Source organism: Oryzias latipes, chromosome 2 (assembly GCF_053564925.1).
Source record: "Oryzias latipes strain Hd-rR chromosome 2, Olatipes_Hd-rR_3.1".
Lineage (NCBI taxonomy): Eukaryota > Metazoa > Chordata > Actinopteri > Beloniformes > Adrianichthyidae > Oryzias > Oryzias latipes.
This window is the reverse complement of record NC_136238.1, coordinates 8,213,566-8,233,736: the sequence shown is the minus strand read 5'-3', so window position 1 is coordinate 8,233,736 and position 20,171 is coordinate 8,213,566. Positions and strand designations below refer to the sequence as shown.

The 20,171-nt window shown below is 40.4% G+C and overlaps 1 protein-coding gene across 6 annotated transcripts in view; it reads left to right on the top strand.

Moving 5' to 3' along the window:
* LOC101172314 (interleukin-1 receptor accessory protein-like 1) overlaps nucleotides 1-20,171 on the top strand; it is a 466,015-nt gene that overhangs the window by 98,912 nt on the left and 346,932 nt on the right. The window contains exon 1 of one of the 6 annotated variants that reach the window (XM_011484970.4): nucleotides 1,388-1,983. The exons of 4 other annotated variants lie outside the window; for them this stretch is intronic. The gene's annotated coding sequence lies outside the window, so the exon portion shown is untranslated. Of the gene's footprint in view, nucleotides 1-1,387; nucleotides 1,984-20,171 lie in introns of those variants that run through there. One more of the 6 variants, XM_011484966.4, reaches the window with a different exon arrangement.

Below are 20,171 nucleotides of genomic sequence, written 5' to 3'. Positions count from 1 at the left end.
GTAAACGTTTGGTAGATAGGAAACTTGTAAAAATGTAAAACATTTTCTGAAGGCTTACAAAGAAAAATGAATTAACCATCTTTAAAATTTCATTTGTACTTTAATTAATTAATTAAATTTTATTTAATTTGTAAAAAGGACATTTTCCTTCAAACAATAAAAAAAACATTTCAAAATAGGACATCCACTTGTTCAGATGTTTTCTTTTTCTTTTTTTTCCTCAACCCAACATTTTTAGCAAACCCCCCCTCTGGATAGAAACTAAATATATATATATATATATATATATATATATATATATATATATATATATATATATATATATTTTAGCAGTAAAGGGAAATGTGTGCTTTAAAGTATTTTTCCAACTTGCAGAAAGTCAAACCTTTTTTCTACTTTTGCTTTGTGTTTGAAACCTGCGCTTTCAGCGGTTTAACCTATGATTAAGTTCAATAACAGCAGTGGTTTAAAATTTTTGTTTGACTGTTTTGGATGCAGCTCGGCCATAAAACCATGAAGTTGAAAGACTAAAATTAAGTTGATGCTTAATAAGTGACCCTTACTTATTCAAATCTTATTTTTCATTTGACCAGAGAACCGCAAAGGTATGAGCTGCATGCGGCTCCACATGTTCAGTTTTGAAGATACTGCTTTTGTTTTCCAAAACAGTGTTTAGATTGTTACGTTATCCATAACTATAATCAGAAGGACTTCAGCATGACTGCGAATGTTTTTTATTCGTATTCAAGTGTCATGTTGGTTGAATTTCATGCAGGACGTGTTGAAAATCTACTCTTTCTTCCTCCATATGTTGGTTGTTTTTTTAAATAGAATTATTACAAAAATTTATAATTAAATATCAATATACTTTAAACACAAGTTGCTCATTTTGACAGTTTTTAAAGGCGCATTTTTTAATTGATAGTGAATACATTTCTCATAAGCCTTTGCGTGACTTGGACTGGATGCTTCTCTGTTGCCTCCATGGGGCGGCAGTGCGTCTTTCTGGAAAGTTGAGCTGCAGCAGCGCCTGTCCGCCTGCGCGCGCTCCTCTCACGCGCAGGGAAATGATGTGAATATTACTGAAATGATCGGATTTAGCAGCGCAAACGTAAACATAGGAACTAATAAATGATTTTTTTTAGGAGTTTCTACTTTGTTGGTGATGATAAAGACCCGGGAGGAAAACGAACCTGCAGAAACGAATAGTTAAAGCAGACACGATTAGGCCCTACTTTTTGGTGTGCTCTTCAAAATAAGAGTATTTTTAAAATAGTACAGTCATGAAAATGTAAGAGTAGTGTGTGAGAGAGTCGTGATTAACCAGAGATGAAATTTTGAAACATTCCGCTGAAAAGTGCGGGGTTTTCGTGCGCCACTTGGAGACGTCGGCGCGTCGGAACTCGGCGTCCGCGCTTTTGTTTTGATGCGCAATCCCTTTAAATCCGGTGCCGGTCGGGCTTTCCGAGCGCGCTCCTGACGCACGACTCCGACGCACGCGGGCAGGGAGAGAGGGAGACAGTCTCCGCAGCGTCTTTCGCTGCGCTTCAGTTTGGAATTTTGCGCTCGTCGGGTCGCGCTTCACGCCGGGCTCGCCTGCCGGAGCTGCGCGGCCGCCCCGCTTCCTGAACCGGATAATCAGACTAATTGGCTAAATATCCACTGAATTTCCGTCGAGCACCCCCTCAACACCCCCTCCTCTAATCACACTGTCATGATTCCCTTCTTCCCTGCTGCTGTTTGAAAGTGACCGGCTGCAGGTGTCTCTCATTTGCGAGGACTGACACTATGTGATTTGTCCACGGACGCCGCGTTTCCCCCTCTTTTACTTCGGAGAAAGTGGACTATTTCACAGCTGGAATTCCCTCATCTCCAAGCAGTTTGTTTGTCTCCGTGGACCTGCGCGCATTCTCATACACCGTGATGGTGTGGGGCCATCACAGCTGAGCAGAGTGGATCCTCTCGTCTGGAAACTGCTTGTGGGTGAGTTCAATGCATCGATTGTCGCTGCGGTGCCAAAGTTGGATGCCCCCCTCCCTCTCTGAAGGTATTCTGTTGAGTTTGAAAGCACCGATCTGAGACAGATTCGGTTCTTCCCCATCCCCCGGGTGGAATAAAGTGACTCGTGTTTTAGGAGATGCGACACCTAATTGCGCACTTGGACTGTCGTTCCGCTCGTTTACGCATGGATCTGAGGCTGCTTTTGCTTTGGCTACAGCCGGAAGCTCCACCAGATATGGTTTGGTTGTTTAAAATGTAAGTATATGTACGTCCAGGATTACATGCTGCCGATTTGGAGTCGATATTACGCATCTTTCTCCGTGGGGAGCAGCGTGCTCCTGTGCGTCAGCAGTGCCGGCCAGGAGAGAAGGAGAAAGGAGAGCCAGGGCTTTGTTACTTCAGATTATTCCTGATGAGCCTTTACTTGGCAAGTCATCTCTGTGCCTCCCTTTACTTGCTAGTATTTCCTCTCCACCCCCTCTCCTCCCTGTTTGGATGGATGACGGCTTATGATTGTCCATATGGATGTTGGAGTCCCACTCTCACCAAGTGTGCCAGTTGGACATATTTGGCATTCTGGAGCCCTCTCCCATTGTTCTTCTTTTCTTTTATTCCCTTTATAAATATATAATAACCCTCCCCCTAAGCCACATGGCACACAAGGTCAATTTTTCAGTTTACCAACAAAAATCCTCGGTTTGACCTGTTCTTTTTCCTCGCTCAGGTTTGGGGTCAAACTTGGCGTTGGTAGCAACCAGCACCACATGAATTAATGGATAAGTGGCAGCAGCCACTTAACAGACGGCCTGCAGATACATATTGAGCTGAGTTGAGGGCTCTCATACAGAAATTGATTTAGACAGTGATTATGTCATCTGGGCCTCTCTTCTCTCTTTTTTTTTTTTTTTTACGTCATTACATTCAACCAGCTACTCCAAATTCTCCTTTTGCTTCCTGATTAACGAAACGGCATAAAGAATATGATTTTCTCCAGTTGGAAATCGTTTTCCGTGAATGTCATTCGTGGTTAACCAGGTGGCGTTTAGCTGTGATTAAGACAAACATTAACCATTCAAAATAAAAGCCTGTTTGACGTCCTATAGTCTTGACTTCCAATGATGCAGAGTTTTTGGATTCTCGCCCACGGGGGGAGGTGGTGGTGGTGGTGGGGGGGCAGAATAAAAAGACCATACGTTTCATTTTGACCCTTCCCGTCTTGATTGATGCTTTTAATTTTCAAGGAGCTGTCACCGAGGCCCATTGGCCTTGGCTTTGCAATCAAGGGGCGGACAGTCAAAAGCTTTCAAATGAAAGAGTTCATTAATGCGCTGGGAAATAAGGGTTGTCTCGCTGTGGAATATTGGCTCTGTGAGAGGAGTGATTGGAGCAATTGATGAGGATTTGTGGGCGAGACGGTTGGAGAGGAGGCTACCTCAATCATGCCTATTACAGGACATTAATAAGACTCCAGAAGGGGGGCGGGGAAAGCTCTGAGGTGGTTGTGTGCAAATACCTCAGATGTACTGAAGCTTAAGCACCTTCCACTGCTGTGCGGAGTTATTGACTGTTGTGAAACCCGAGTATTAAAAGTCTCGGATTACATACATAACAGACGTGCTCTCAGTTAAATCTTCTGAAAATCCAATTCCCCCTACGAAGATGGGATTCCTTCTTCTCCATGTCGCATTCCATTTTCCATCGCAATCATTTGACATCGATCCGATTCAGAGCTATTTATTTTGCGTGCAGCCATCATGTCGGGAATTAACAAGTAGGCTAGATCAGATTTAAAACGATATATCTGCGCACGCCGCTTTGCCAGATCCTCAGCAAGAAAGGAGAAGACTTCCCCGAGCGTGTGGTCTGTTGTGTTGCTTGGAGGCCTGAAAACTTCTACCACTTACATGCTGATTAACCAAAAAATAATTATAATTGAACGTAGGCTAAATCATTTTTACCTAAAGATATGTTTCTATTCAACAAAAAAATGTAGATTTTTGGATTCATTTCTAATTCAAATCTTTGCATAAATACAGTAAAGCGAGGCTGGTATTGATCCGTTGGACAGTTGGAAAAACTTGATCCAAGTTTTTTCATTTTTTTTTTACATTTTTTTATTTGTCATCTGACTCTGATAAGCATTTATTTTGAAAAACTGCTGGATTCTCCACCACATCCAAAATCCACCCGCTACATTATATTGAAACCCCCAAGCTGGCAAAGTTAATCAAAAAACAAGCGTATTTTGAAAAGATCATTTTGGTAGAAAAGAGTTGGGAAGAGATTTTAAAATCCAAGAAATCTGCATTTAACAGTTAAAAACAAGGGTGCTGCTGATTAAGTTGGATTCACCTTCATTACGTTATATAGAAAATACCGGTTTTAGTGAACTTCTTTTTTGTATTTATCTGTTGAACATTAAGAGGCTGGAGTCTGAATTTTTTTGTCCTCTTTGAGAGTAGGTTCCTTCAAAATCTGCATCACATTTTAATGGTTTCTACACGAAATCTTGTGTACGAAGTTTATTTTACAGAGGATGAAGATGAACTATACACTTAAAAGTTAAAGGAAACCGAAAGCAAAAAAGAAAAAGTATAGAGGCGCCCATGTCAGTTGAAGCAATTGTCTGATGTTAAACTGGACTTTGGCCTGATTAAGGTTGTGGACTGCTTCAGTAAAGCCCACTTCTTGGTCACCTAATTGTCCTTTAGTCGGGTACAAATTGAGTAAAAGTTTGGTTAGCATCTTTGCTGCATTGTTTCTCGCGCAGGCTGGTCTCCTGATGAGGTCTTTCAGATTCTGTGGTCCAGTTCCCCTCTTTGTCAAGGGAATGAAAAAGGTTGACGTTTGAGGAGGTCCCTTGAGATTGTGGCTTTGGTTTTTGTTTTGTTTTTTTAGACGTTGTGGTCTTGTTGGCTTAATTGGGCCGACACCTCCAGCTCTCCCTGAAGCAGCTTTCACTCATGTTCAGCTGCTGGGACAGGAATCATAACTGTGTGCGTTAAGAACGATTTTGGGTACCTGCAATTTTGTTTTTTGTCACCTTTTGAAAGACAGGATTATGGGTAAAATGGATGGACCCAATGGTGAAGCAGGCTCTCCGCTGGTCTATTGAAGAAATCTTTGACTGGTTGGATTCTACCTTTAACTATGGTAAACCAAGAAGGACAAAAAATCAGTTTCCAACCCAGTAGGACTGACTTTCCCATTCATATTTGGTAATCCAGAAGAGACCTAAAGTGGATCACTAATCCTCCACGTGGAGAAGATCCATCTAAGGTGGTTGAGTTCTCTGGATTCCTTCGGGGGAGGTCCTGGAGGCAGGTTGTCATGACAAAGCCAGGCTTGATTGAGAGCTCTTTCGGCTGCGTTGGAACCTCCTCGTTCTCCCCTATAGGAGGACACAGTTGCAGGGAGGAGGCTGCTTTGGTTGCTGCTTCAGTGACATGAACACAGAGGAGCACACATGGATGAGCGGTACAGAAACACAGCAGTTTCTAGTTGCAGCTCATTTTACTGTAAATATTTTGCTTTTTGAATGAGGAAAATGACAGAGTTAAAATATTAATATTTATTTATTTATTTAAACCAAATTGATAATCGATTTGACCTAAATCTGGATTATAATCTGGTGTCTCCAGTTCTTTGGAGACACCAGCTCCTGCTGTTGAAACGGATTATTCTGTGGAACTGAATTAACCTAATGAAAATGAGAGGTTTTAGCATATCTAAATCCTTTTTTTAAAGAATTCTTTATGGTAAAAAACTTTAAAATACATGGTAGTACTTTTGGCGGAATAAAAAAAAAACTATTTTTCATTCTTAGTTGAAGATATCTTATTAAACCAATGGACTGTTTTTACTTTAAAGTAATTCTTTAATTTTTTTTTTCAGGCACAAAACTACTTTCAGTAATTCTGTCTGTATTTCTAGTTAAGTGAAACAGATTTCTGGCTAAATTAAAATAGTTTTGACCGTAAATAGATATTTAATTAAATTACAGTTAACTACAAATCTTTGAATCCAAATGGAATTCATTCAATATTTTGGCAGTGACACCCCTACCCCAGTTTCACCCTCTTTCTGTCTTACCTAGGTTGAGTAATGGTCTCATGATAAATCTCAAACTTGTCCTCCTTGAAGCTCCTCATGAAATGTTCCTTCTGGTTTTCTATAGCCAGTCTTGAGATGTTTCCCCAAGGCCTAGTCCTAGGTAATCCAGGACCAGGCCTATGAAACCCCTACTCTGTTAGGAATCCAGAAATGGTTCAGTCGTCACTTTAGCTCATAACTCCTATTGTGGAGGAGCACTGGCTCTAAACCCTTCTGGATCATTGAGCACATCCTTCTGCCAAGTCTAACCACTCTTGGAGGAAACGTAATCTCATCCACTCCAACTCTTTCCTGAAGACATGACTGTATGTTACAGTATGAACGTTGGACTGGCTCTTTCATTAGAAAAATGTCTTGGATCAACCAGCAGTTCTACATAAAGCCATCCAATATGCAACATGCAGGTTTTTCTGGCGGCAATAACGGAAGTGAACGTCAGAAAATGAACCTTTTTTTTTTAAAAAAAACAGCCCTTTTACTCTGAAATTTGTGGGCAGCGTCGACTGAATAAACGGCTTTCAAAATTACCCCCATCCCCTCACTTTGGGGCTGTTGAGCTGTGGGTGCATCTTTTCCAGCAGAGAGGTATCATAAAGAACAATCCCTCCTTTCAAATCATTTTCAAGGCCTCTCGTTTCTTCAGGGCCTTGATGCGAACGCCCTCATGTTTGGATGCGAGCTGAGCGTCTGCTGCTGCTGCTGCAGCGGTGCCAGCTTTATTTACTCTCTGCATGTAATGGCATTTCGGTTCCAGCAGAGCAGTGCTTAATGCCCTAATATAAGGACGACACCGGCTTCGCCACCAGCCCTCTCTCTTTCCACTGCTCTTAAAAATCATGCGCAATCTTCTTTTGCGTCTTTTATGTGTGTGTTGAGGGTCTTCAGACTGTAAAGGCAAATGTAGTTTACAAGCATTTATTTCCCCCCATTTTGTTTCTGCAGAAAATAAAAGACTTGGTGACCCAAAGCATATTATGCCCTGAAGCTGAAACGCTGTGCCGGGCCGTTGTAACACAGCTGATATAAAAGAGGAAGGTGCCGAGATACTCTTGTTGAACTCCCAGATAAAACTGCCATCCGAGGCAAGATCAGTTATCTCTACGCTCTTCGCTAAGGGCAACTGGTGTTTACAGCCCATGCATTTTGCTTTTTAATCAGCATTAGAGCGAAAGGCTCGTTGCTATAAGCAAGAGCACGGAATTATTTCCATCCTTCCTTTTCAGCCTTACTGTCATCGTGCCATGTCTTGAGGTGATCCTTTGAGACTCATCCAGCCTAGAAAGATGAAGTTGATGTGTTTTAGATAGCTTTTAGAGAGATGTGGAACCAGGATGGAAATTGCATGCCAGGGAAGGCAAAATGAGCAATTTTTCCTCCTATTTCCTCTCCTGTCTCCATCGGATCTGTGCTTACTGATTCATGAAGGCTTTGTTGTGACACCCCATACCTTGGTGTGGAGAAGAAGGAAGAACAAAAAAAGGGGATATAATGAGCAAAATCCGAGTTGGCAGGAAAGGAAACCAAAACTACATTATTTTGAAGAGTATTAGCTAACTGAAAACGGTGCAGCCAAACTCCTAGACTTTTTTTTTCCTGGCATCTATCGTAGTTTCCACATTATAGGGTGGACCCAATTGTAAGGCTGACAGTCAATTATGGTCTCTTTTCATATATAAGGCACACCTGGCTATAAAGCTACTTTCACATCGTCCTTGGCAACGTACATTCAAGCTGCCACTTCCAAAGAAAAGTATGTGAACTGTCGTGTTCACATGTAGCTACGCTAGTTTTTAAGACTGTTTTCGGAATCTACCTACAAACAAGCGGCTATTGAACGGCCGTTGTAAATTAATCCTGGGGCCTCATTTATAAACGTTGCGCACAAAAGAAGGCGTACGCCACTCTCTACGCAATAGTTGAGATTTATAAAAAAAGCAAACTTGACGGGAAAATGTGCGATCCTTCACGCAAGCTCTGACCCAGGCGTACGCACAAAAACGGGTGAAATGAGAAACGGCGACGCCGTCGGCAGATGGAAGAAACACGTGAAAGTGAAAATGACAATACTGCATCTCAGAAATAACATGAAGACTTCACAAAGCAAGTCTGACAATTAACAGCTACACGAACACGAACACGTTTGATCGATCAGCAGTGAAACAAATAAAAAAATCAAACGAAAATTACAACAGAAATTCAAATGAACACATATTTGCAAAAAGAAAAGTGATACATGTTCTGCAATATTGGCATGTTGTGGAATTCATCCTCATAAATAATATAAATAATATAGTTAACAGAACGAAATAATGTACACAACTGATATTCCCGTTAATGTGTCCGTCTGGCGGAGCAGATATAGGTGCAATTAGAGACAGACAGACAGATAGATAGATAGATAGAGAGAGATGCATTAATTGTCCACTGGGGAAAGTTGTTTTCATAGTAAAATATTTCTTCATAACCTACAGAATTATGGTATTCATGCATATGCCTTTAGTTTGTTTTATTTTTGATAAAACAATGTATGGCGTATGTCTCAACCATTCAGAAAGCAACAAGAAATTACATTTGCGCTGAACAATTTCCCATTTCCACGTCGATTATTACCGACATCTGCAGCTTGTCAGATGTAATTAAATAGATGGAAATAAAATGCCCCATCACAATGCGTAATGACGCACAATGGCTGATCTTGCGCTCTTAGAAGATGTGGCAAATGGAAGAATTCGGAGTGAACGTATCTTTAGACAGCAAGGAGACTTGCTGGCAAACGAGGACGAGTGGCTTATGAGCCGGTTCCGACTTCCTCTGCGGGCTTTTGGGGGGGTGTCACCTCGTGCATCTGGCGCGTCGGTGTCCCCCTGCGCCTCAGTCACCACTCCACTTAAAAGGGATTCCCCAATTATTGCCGCCAGTCTCTCATCAGGAGGGGTCAGCTCCGGTGTCGTCGTCCCCCCCCCCACCCCCCACCCGTGGCAGACACGGGTGTGTGTGTGTGTGTGGGGGGGGGGGGGGGGGGGTACAGCGCTAGACATTTTTTTGCTTTGACTTTGATGTCCGACCTTTTCTTTTTTATTTCTGCCACGGTCCGAGGTTGTGAGGCTACAGCATTTGGCGTCTGCCGCCGTCTGCCACTCACGTGCCTTTTTGGCATTAGTAAGGCCACACTGTGTCCTCCAAACAACCTTTTCTCCTCTTTTCCACCTCGCCAACGATAACTTCTACTTCACATTGAGTGAAGTTACGTTTTTTTTTATTTTCTCTCCGTGTTTGGCATGGTTTCGCAATCAATGAATATTCATTTGTGGGCGTTTCACGGACTATTTATGGGCAACTATGGGCGTGTGATGAGGCCGCAAAAGCTGTGCTGCATTTAGAATTGGTTGTGATTTATTAAGGGAAAGATGCGTAGGATGTGCGTGCGCACGGTTTTATAACTCTGAATATTTCTGTGCGTACGCACGTCCTATGTTTCATCCGTACGCCACTTCTGACGCAAATCCTACGCAAAGTTTTATAAATGAGGCCCCAGGTCATACTTTGACCAATCAGGGACTCAGATTTGGTAGTGACGTGATGGATAGCGTCTCTTTATATTCACGGAAGTGCCAACCATTTCAAAATTGATCGTGGAGGTAAAATAAATAATGGCGGTTTGTGCTCAGACGAAATTCAATGACACAAAGTCTTTCATGAATTGGAATAGGGCTGTGAAAGAAAAAACCTGGAGCAACATTTGCACCATTTCTCACCAAGCCTCTTCCAACTGCAGGCGGCGGACATTCACTAGTAAACTGTAGAAAAAGACGTAGAAGCCGCTTCCTGTTTGTTCAGTGTGTAGGCGCAAACTGGCAGCCACGCCTCTGTCAGTCTGCCCCAGGGCAGCTGTGGCTACAACAGTAGCTTTCCGTCACCAAGTATGAATGAGGAGTGAATGAATAATGCACACACTGTAAGCACTTTGAGCATCTGGAAAAGCGCAGATAAATCCACCGTATTATTATTATTAACACCATCTTTTAAGAACCTGCGGTTAGTGTGTTCTTGAATGTGCGTCACATTCCCGTGTTGTCCGTAGCTTAAGGTGCATTAAGCGAGACAAGTCGGAGATAAATCCGTCAGTTTGTCAGACTTTAATAACTGTTCACAGTAACTCTAGAACTTGTTTGAAACACGCTACATGTTAGAAGCCTTAGTGGTGTTATCCTATTCAGCATACCTTTGACTCCCAATCTTGTTTGCAACAGATTAAAAAACAGGCCGATATAGCTAGATATATATAACTTTACTGTGACTACGCAAACTCGTATCGTTGTTACTAACACTTAACACCGCTACACGTTAGCCACGTTAGCTTATTCACAGTAACACCTAACCCTGTTTGTAATGGCAAATAAGATAAATTAGTCCATACATAAAGCACAGGGTAGGTCACATTAGTCAAGACAAAAGAGTCAAAGAAACGTCAGTGAGACTGTATTAAATTCTTTTTCTCTAGAACTTGTTTGTCCTACATGCTGGACGGGTTCTTCAATCACACCCATTTTGACAGAGCGCTGTGCACCTCTCAAATTTGCTTCAACATCATTAAGCCCAACCAGAATTAATCAATATATAAGGTGCTCTGAATTAAAAGGGCACACTGTTAGTTTTTTTGAAAAAAATTAAGGCTTTTAAACTAACCTTACAGTGCAGAACATCGGGTACCTAATTGGGATCCACGAGGAGGCCTGTTTGCATTTGCTGTATCAATGTGAACATCAGTGTACAGAGGGGAAATGCAGTGTTTGCACCAAATCCTGCTCTCTGAGCCAAGCCCGGGCTTAAATAGAACAGCTGCATCGGGGGATTAATAGTGAGTGAAATCAAGGAGCGCTTCATTAGCAGCTCTTCATTTGTCATTAGCCACAAGACCTGGAACAACATAGTATTTACAGCTTTTTTTTTGAATATATATGAAATTCAGTTTGGCCTTGGCATTCATAGTGTTTGGATCCAAAAAGCTTTTGTTTAAACCCTCTAATTTGTGCATTGTTCTTCCAAAGTAAAAACAACAAAACAGCCTGTAGATTCATTTTCATTGCAGCTGGATGCCATGCTCGACTGCTAAATCAACATAATGATGTTGCACCTGTCAGTGATGAAAAATCATCATCTGCACGTCTCAAGTCTTGATTAACTCTCTGAAGACTGTTGGGTGTTTTGTTATACAGGACATGGTAATTTGACATACAACTAAAACTATTGTCAAGTAAAAGTTATGTATACGTTTTTTCATACACTGGAGGATGGAAACTGAAGGTCAGATCAGATGTTTATAACTATTTAGCATTTAGCAGAGTCTTCACGTGAAGTACCAGAGGGATACCAGGCGTACTTGGATGGTCACTTAGTTATTTCAACCCACAATGAGTACCATTTGTCTGTTAAAAATTGTGAACTTATTGTTGGGTTTTTGATTAAAAAAATAAATGATAATAATTTTAACCATTGACTGCTTATAGAGAGCTAGACTGATTAAGCCCCCCCTTGCGTTCCAAACAGGAAGTACCTGCTGAGTCCAAGAAGCCAAAATCCCTACAGAGAAATGCACAGCTGTTACTCAGTCATTCTATTGGTCAGAATAACCATACCTGGTCTGCTTCCTTTTTCTTGACATCTTGCTAATCCTAATTCTTTTTCATGATATGTTTTTCTTCATTGCAGGTTATTTAAGTTATAAAACTGGCCAATCAGATGCCTTAGTAAAAGCATGTGGTGCCCTCTGACCCCACCTCGAACGTTTGATTGACAGATTTTCTTTCAGAGGAAGTGGTGTGGACTTTGAGCAAGTTTACTCATGATTGGCGACAGTGGTACCCGTGGAATCGTTGACTTAAACCGAATCAGACCAATCGTTGTAGTCCACGATATGATGACGTCCGTATCGTGGAAAAAAGGCGACTGAATCGGCTTAATTTGGTTGGAGCCAGAGGTTAAACATTTCTGTGGGTGACGTTGTATCGGCTCTGTTCAGTTATGTATATACAGTCAATGGTTCAAACTTCTGTCCATCGCCTCTGTTTTGACGTGCATCAATTTCACTCCTAGACACTTGTCGAACAGTCTATTCATGATTCTGACACTGCTGACGTAAATTAGCGTGAGGGAGGAGCATGGTACGTCGAAACACTTACCACGCCTGATGCTCCCTAGGGTGTCTCTAAACTGGATGCACTTGAGAGACGCACTTTAAAGTAGGGCTGCACGATATGAGAAAAATGTGCGATATTAGTGATCAATATTACCATGACGATAACTTGCGGTACATGAAAAGAGAGCAAAACAACCAAAAACATGATTTCCATTTTACTGCAACAATTTTAAAATTATACTCCAAATGACCTTCATCTATATAGGAGGTGAACATCTAAAATAAGAGCTCCATCCGTTTGGTCAACAACGTGAAGGCGTCGTTAAATACTAAAAGCTGCCATAAGATTGTTTCTAGCACATTTGAGGTAACCATTTATTGCAATTTTCGCTGTCTTTTATGATGTGCATATTGCACAGCTTGTTGTCGCGGTAACGATAAATTTGTGATTTACTGTGCTGGTCTATTTTAAACCAAAGTTCAATTTGATAGATAGATGGATAGATGGATGGATAGAATTTATTCCAGACTCATGGTCCAATCAGTAAAAAGGAGTACACAGACCAACTACATTTCCAAAATACACAGTGTCAAGAAAACACAAGTTGAGGTACAGTGTATAGAGTTAATAAAAAATACTTAATAAAAATAAATTACCGTAATTTCCGGACTATAAGCCGTTACTTTTTTCCTGCTCTTACAGCCCTGCGGCTTATTCGGTGACGCGGCTAATTTATGGATTTAATTGGCGGTCGCCATGCACGTACTTTCGGACTCAGTGAATGGTTTGAATTTTTAACTAACACCAAGCACAAGTCATTTGTTTTTCAACACACTAAGCAGCCAAACAGCACGGACCTCACTTCAGGTCTTAGACACTTCAGTCATGGTTCAAAAATACGAAACACGCATGCCCGGCCGCATCCCAGAATCCTTTGGTGCCATTAGACCCAACGTGCACGTGATCGCCGCTACAATATGATGAAACTTTCAAGTTAAAAGCAATCGTTAAAACCTGCGTGAAAAAATCCACCATTACCAACGGGTTTGGAAAAGCCGCTCTACTACGTGACGGAGAGAACAGCGCATGGAGTGAATTTACCTCTGAGTCATTGGGACTCGGCTGGCTGCATATGTGGGAATAACATCAGCCTTTATTTTGTCGGGACACGACTGGAAACACAAATCCACGTGATCGGTTTTACGGTTTCTAAGGACTGTCCGGAATTTTGCATTGAAAAGCTCACAGCCTCCGTGTGAGCTGGAGACATGTTCTCCTGCTGCTCGTTCACATAGAGCTGCAGGGCCGATGGCAGTCTGATGGCTCCCACACGTAACAACGCATCCGCCCCTCATCCACAAAGCGTACAGCATTAAGTCCGATTGCTCTGCACAGAAACGATTTGCTCCTCCCTGGAGTCGCCCTGGCCAGAGGTGTTGGAGACGATAGGAAGGGGAGCGCGCGGGGCGAGCGCGGACCGCAGAGGCATCCGCGGAGCAACAGTGTTTGTTGTGGAAGGATATCAGTCGCCGCTGCTGTATTTTACCGGTGTGTTTTTTTAACCAGCCCTGTTACTCCCATAATGCTGCCGTGACACAAGCGGAAGGAGAGCTGTTCTTCCGTTTACCCCTCCATGCACTGCTGCTACTTGCTCATTCTTAAACACGTAAAACAGTGTGGCGAGCCGGGCGTTAGCCCCGCCTTTAGCCCCTAAGACTCATGGGAAATGGGGAATCGCGGATATAAATTTCCTCATCATAACTGAGGGATGTAATGTTGATTATATGGTTACTGTTTGTAATTTTATGTATGATACCTAGATTGTCAATAAGTAAAAAAAACTAAAAATAAATAAATAAATAAAAAAACCATAACTGAGGAACTTGTGAACAGAATAGAGGTCCATGCTGTTTGGCAGATGTGGGTATAGTCACATGCATGAGCATGAGGCAAGGCTGACTCCTCCCACAGAGTGCTAATGCATCACACTTACTCTGGGAGTCAGGATGTGACTTCTCAGGTTCACCATGTTGCCTATTACATGCGGCTTGTACTCTGACGCGGCTTGTATATGTTTAACAGTAGTTTAATATGTGAAAATGGGTGGGTGCGGCTTGTAATTGGGTGCGCTTTGTAGTCCGGAATTTATGGTAATTAAAAAGGATAAGAATAAATACCAAGATAAAAAGAGTACATATACATACCACGCCATAAAAACCTTAATTACAATGACAAATACAAAGACAGTCCCTCCAGTGTTTGGCACTAAATCTAATGTTGCTTATAGCCAAGATGAGAGTATTCTCTGAAGCGTTTATTCTTGAATATAACACTTAAAAAAACAAAACAAACAAACATTGTTGTGGGCCAACGCTGTCAGTGTGAATGTGACTTTAGTGTGCAACAATATTTTAAATTGTTCTTTAGAGTTTTAGATAGTAAACGGACACAAGAGCACTGAAAATCTGTGGAGGTTTAAGTGAAGAACTTGAGCCAAAAAGTCAATGAAGGTACAGAAAAAAAGCTGGATCAATGTGCAAACCTATAACTGCGAAGGTGTCCAAAAATCACATCAATTCCTGGCCCTTAATATTCACATGTACATGCATTAATCATTTTGCTCCTCAAAGGGTAATCCTTCTGTCCTCAGTTCTGCTGATTGATTTCACTCTTTTGCGTGACACAGTAATCCACTGGCAATGTTTGAAGATCATTCTGGCAGAGGAAAAAAGAAACCACTCCAGTGTCGTTATGGGATAACCATGCATTTCTAAAAAATGATATGCATTATGTGTAGTAAGCAAATGTATTCTTTATTTCCTAAAGCTCATTAATATGCCGTGTGAGGGGTCTGACATGTAAGAACAGCCTTTCCCATAATAAAAGCTTGAAATCAGTTGAGTTAAATCCATGAGCATCATCTATATATCTGAACATAACTCCACACAATAATGCATCCCCCAGTTCGGCTAATGGAGGTAATCATTTTATGCTGCCAAGACGTTCATTGCATCGGAGCTGTTGGGAAGGTAGGGGGGTGTATTGGTTTGCCTCTTTCCCAGCCGGATCACAGCTCTGTTTACCCTATCCTGGACCGGACCCACCGAGACCGGCTCTCAACAGGGTTTGTGATTTATGGCCCACTTTACAAGAAAGGCCTGGGGACGCAGCGCTCCCTATCCTGTGATATTGAATCCACGCTGCCTGGCGTGGAGATGTGGGTCGTCCGTTATTGTGAGAAAGCTTATTTGCATGACGCAGTTGAGCTGTCAGCGCTAGCTACAGCATGCTTTGCCTTCGCTCTTAAGTTTTTTTCTTTCTTATTTTCCCTGTCTTTTTTTGAATAATGAACTATAAAGACAAATGGCGTTTTCTCGTGTAGCCTTGTAAAAGTGCTAGCACGACTGTGATTATTTAACATAATAAATGTAACAAATATTTGCTCAGTGCAGTTTGGACACCTGTTCCTGTAAAGAAAATACATTTCTTTATTTTCCTGTTCACAGCATCCTTACTTAGTGGACCCAAGATTTTCAATGGATATCTGTCGTCGTGCAACTTTTACTTTTGATATATACATTTTATTTAGTACATAAAGGACAAAAAGCAAACAAAAAATGTCTTTACTGTTTGCTTTGTTTTAGGTCATAAGATTTATTCCCCCTTTTTAGTAACATTTATCAGATGTTCTAACTGAATCACGTGACCCATAACCAAACCACATCCCCTTGGTTTTACTTATTTTCATGTTTCTTAATAGTATACGACTGTTGTTTTTCTCGGATTCCCTAGTTTAAATGGATGACCCGATTTCTCTTACTTTCTTGTTTTTTCCTTTTCCTTTTTTCTAAGTTATACACATTATTTTCGTTTTGCTTTATTGTCAGATGTGAGTCGGGTGGCCAACGGCCAAACATCCACTTCTTCATCACACTGTTTATTACATATAAGTTTATTTTATTTTTATTTTTGTAATAGTATTGATTAAATCATTGACTTTCTTTTTTGTTTTCTTTACTATGTTTCATACAAACTTTTTCTTTTTGTAAAATTTACCAGCTCACATACTCAAAACTGAACAGTCATCCATGACCAAATCACTCGCTCCTGTTTATCATCCTGTTCAATTTGACCTTTTTTAATAGCATTAATCATTGATCTTAATTATTAGCATTAATCGTTATCGCACAACTTATGTTGTTTTTTTCAGGACCACCACCTTTTTTTTCTTCGACTTGGTAATTTTCTATCTTCACATTTCTTTTTTGTTTGGTTAATAGATTTTTATTTTTTATATTTAGTCATATTTAGCAGATCACATAGTTAAGCTGTTGAATGGTATCCATGATCAGACCACATCCGTGTGTTTATCACCCTGTTTATTTCCTAGTTTCTTAATGGCATTTATCATTAACCTTGTATTGTTTAGCATTAACCTTAAAAGCACACCTTTTCTTTTTTTCTGAACAATACCTTTTTTTGTTGTAATTGTATTTTATGTTCCGGAGAAATCCTGTACTCCAAGGCCCAAATTGTTTCTGCAATTCTTCTTTCCTGTGCGTTTGACTCGTATTTACTGTGAAGTTTTGTTTATCTTTGATCTCGACGAGAGGCCGGCATCTTGAATTTTCGAAAAAAAGAAAAGAAAAAAACTTTAGTTCCTTCTACAGATTAAAACTCCTCCTTTCATCTATTGCCTCATACCTCTTCAAGCACCAATGGGAAGCTACTTCGGGAAAAATAGTTGGTTTTAAAATATTTAGATTTTGAACAGTTAATCTTGCAAATTTTGCAGTTCCCCATTACTTGCAAATGCATTAATAGAATATTGTGTATTTTTAATAAATGAAAAGCTGGCTCAACCATAATAAAACAATATGACACCGTATGAACATTTTAGGAGTGTTAACCAAAATCCCCTGTTGCCAAGGAAATCCTAAAAGTTACTTTTGCTGATTCCTCTGAAAGTTTCACCGACCTGCTCGTCACCCTCAGGCAACCAAAGAATAAAATGGTTGCTATGGAGATAAAACCTACAGAAAAGCTGCCACTTTGAAAAATCTGTTTTATTTTCGTTTTACTTAAAGAATTTGTAAGAATTGTGTCATATAATTTGGCAGGTGTGGGGTGACAGCCGCTCAGCCAGCGGGGGATGAGGGGTTAAAAGGGGACGTCTTGTAGCAACTTTTATTTCTCTTAATTTTAGGTCTTTTTGTACTTGGTACTAGGTGTACTATTTTTTTTTTCTTCAATAAAGGTAAACTGTAGAATGGGGTCCACGATCAGGCCAACCCACCCCCCTGTCTGTTCATTTTATTGTGTCAGAACCATTTTTTAGGTAATACCTACCCTTTCCCCCTCCCCTGTTTTTTCTGTTATTTTTTTTTTTACTAGCTTAATGACTTTGTATTTTGGGTTCTATTTACCAGATCACTCAGTCAAAACTAAAATATCGTCCATGACTAAATTACATCCTCCTGGTCATCTCCTTGTCTATTTTCAATCTTTCATTTTGGCATCCTTTTCTTTTTTCTGGACGACTCGTTATTTTCCTTCTGTCTTTGGGTTTCGCACTGGTTCACCTTTTTGCTTAAATCTTGCTTTAGTTCTGGGTGACGGATTAAACAAAAAAAAATCCAAGATAAATGTTTTGCGCCCTTAATGATTCTTCCAGCTCTAAGGTAGGCGTTTATTAACTTGTGTTAATAATCTGACAATCCTCTCTCATTCCCTCTTAAATCAGCCCACGGTTCTGCTGCTTAGCAAGACAGTTTTTTTTCAGCAGCAGTCATTTGGCAAACTACATAATCTACCAGGGCATTATTTCTCATTTTTGTCGGCTTTTAGCATCTGCATTTTCTGATTTAAGTACATTCGTTGAGTGTTGTATTGATCGCTATTAATAATTCCCTTTAATCTAAGAAAAGGTTCTCTGCAGTTTTGCAGAGACTCTCTCAAGGAAACTGCTAACAAGATATATCCAGTGAAAACCTTTTTTTGCTGTTCAAGTCTAAAATGTGCAGGTTTTTTTTGTCATTAAAAGCCAGAACTCCTCAAAGAACCTGTACTTTGATGCTCTCGACTGAATAGCATTAGCATACCGTAGAGTTACCTAGAGACTCGTGTGTTCAGCAGCAGATCAGTGTCAGTGTCACAGATTTAAATTTAGGCGCTGAGGAAAAAAAAAAATCTGCGTTACAGGTTGTGTGCGAGAGAGATAAAGAGAAATGCCGTAGTCCGTGAATAGCTAATCACTGCTTGTGGAAGCCGGAGGAATTGAGATTTTTATTTAGCATGTCTCTGAAATGCACCTGCATGCTATAGCTGGATGCTGCTATAGCTAACGTGACTAAAGAGAGGCCTGCAGGTTGAGACTTCAGCAGCTCCTGCAGCAAACCTCGGTCCTTAGATCGCACCCTTTTTTGTAAATGCTGGGTTTTTTTCCCACCTAAATTTGATTCAAGGGCTTTTGAGAAGAATTTCATGAATTTTATCAAAGAGATGTTTAACCTCTGCCGTAAAAATTAAAGTTTAAGTCAACTTTATGCTGTAGATTCTAAAATGCTCACATTGTTTTTTTGGTTGGTGGTAACACCAGTAATTTTCCTTTTGGATGATTTATTATTTAAACATACCAGTTCTAAATCTGTGACACATTTAGCTCTTAAATAGCCTTAACAAGATGGAAGTTAAGTCCTGTAATTACATTTATGTTAAGACGCTTTGATTCAAAGTCAGTAAAGATTGATGTAAGGTTGATTGTGTCCCTCAATCCCACAATGGACTACCAAGTCTTGGATTTGAACACCCAACCAACAAATAGATTGGCACAGCTGGGTGAGTCGATACTTCAGGCCTAAACACAACAGATGCAGTTGCAGAGTAAATATTTGGTCACACCAAGCACATTTCTGCTGAACCAATTTAATCCAATGGATTTCTAATTTCTAATAAGCCTTTTAATGGCTTAGGGGTCATCTATTTAGACGTGTGGTTCCACTTACAGGTACAAAAATATACGTTATGCTATCCCAACCAGGCTGTGCTAGTTGGCACACATCTATGAATGAAAGATTGTAACTAAAAGTAAATGACTTAAGGCCGTGTAACACAGCCACTACGTATATTTTGCGCATGTTGCACAGATGAAAATTGAATCGAATACATAAATATTTGTGGAAAAAAAGTGAGAAAAGTTGTGATTGTTACGTGAAATCTTCTCAGATGCATCGCGAATGAACCACGTTAAAACCACAAAAGTATGAATAAACACAGCAAAGAACATAGAAATCAACGTTGAACATTGATTTATTTATAGCGTGATTAATTGCGCTGTTTGGATGCAATTCGTTAGTGATTCATGTGTCAATAACGTAATTTAAACGTGATCTATGCACTGTATATGCCAGATAAAAGTTATACATTGGTGGTACACATGTGAAAATCTGTTAGACATACCTGGAACGGTCATGGAAAGCCACAAATTTGTGTATGCATCTTGTAAGAATCATGCAAAATTGTGTAAGATTTCCTTTATAAAATATGCCTGAACTGCATAATTCTCACCCAAAACTTCTGAACAACTAAAAACCAAATTTCACAGGAAGACCCGTTGGCCAAAACCCTCAACGGACATCTATACATGTCAACGAAAGAGGTATGCAACAACACAAATTCGTATATTACGCATGTATCATAAAGACCGAAATTTCCTACGTGGAAAAAGCACAAAATGTTCGTAGTGGCTGTGTGACACAATGGTTTCTAGTTGATCATTTGAACAAATTCAAGTACTTTTATGGGTTGGTTTTGTCTTTTTGGATTTACCAAATGATCTGCATTTTCTTATCGTGTTAATCACATTAGGATGTTAAACTATATTCCATACTAATGAAAAATGTGGACTTTGACAGTTTGAAC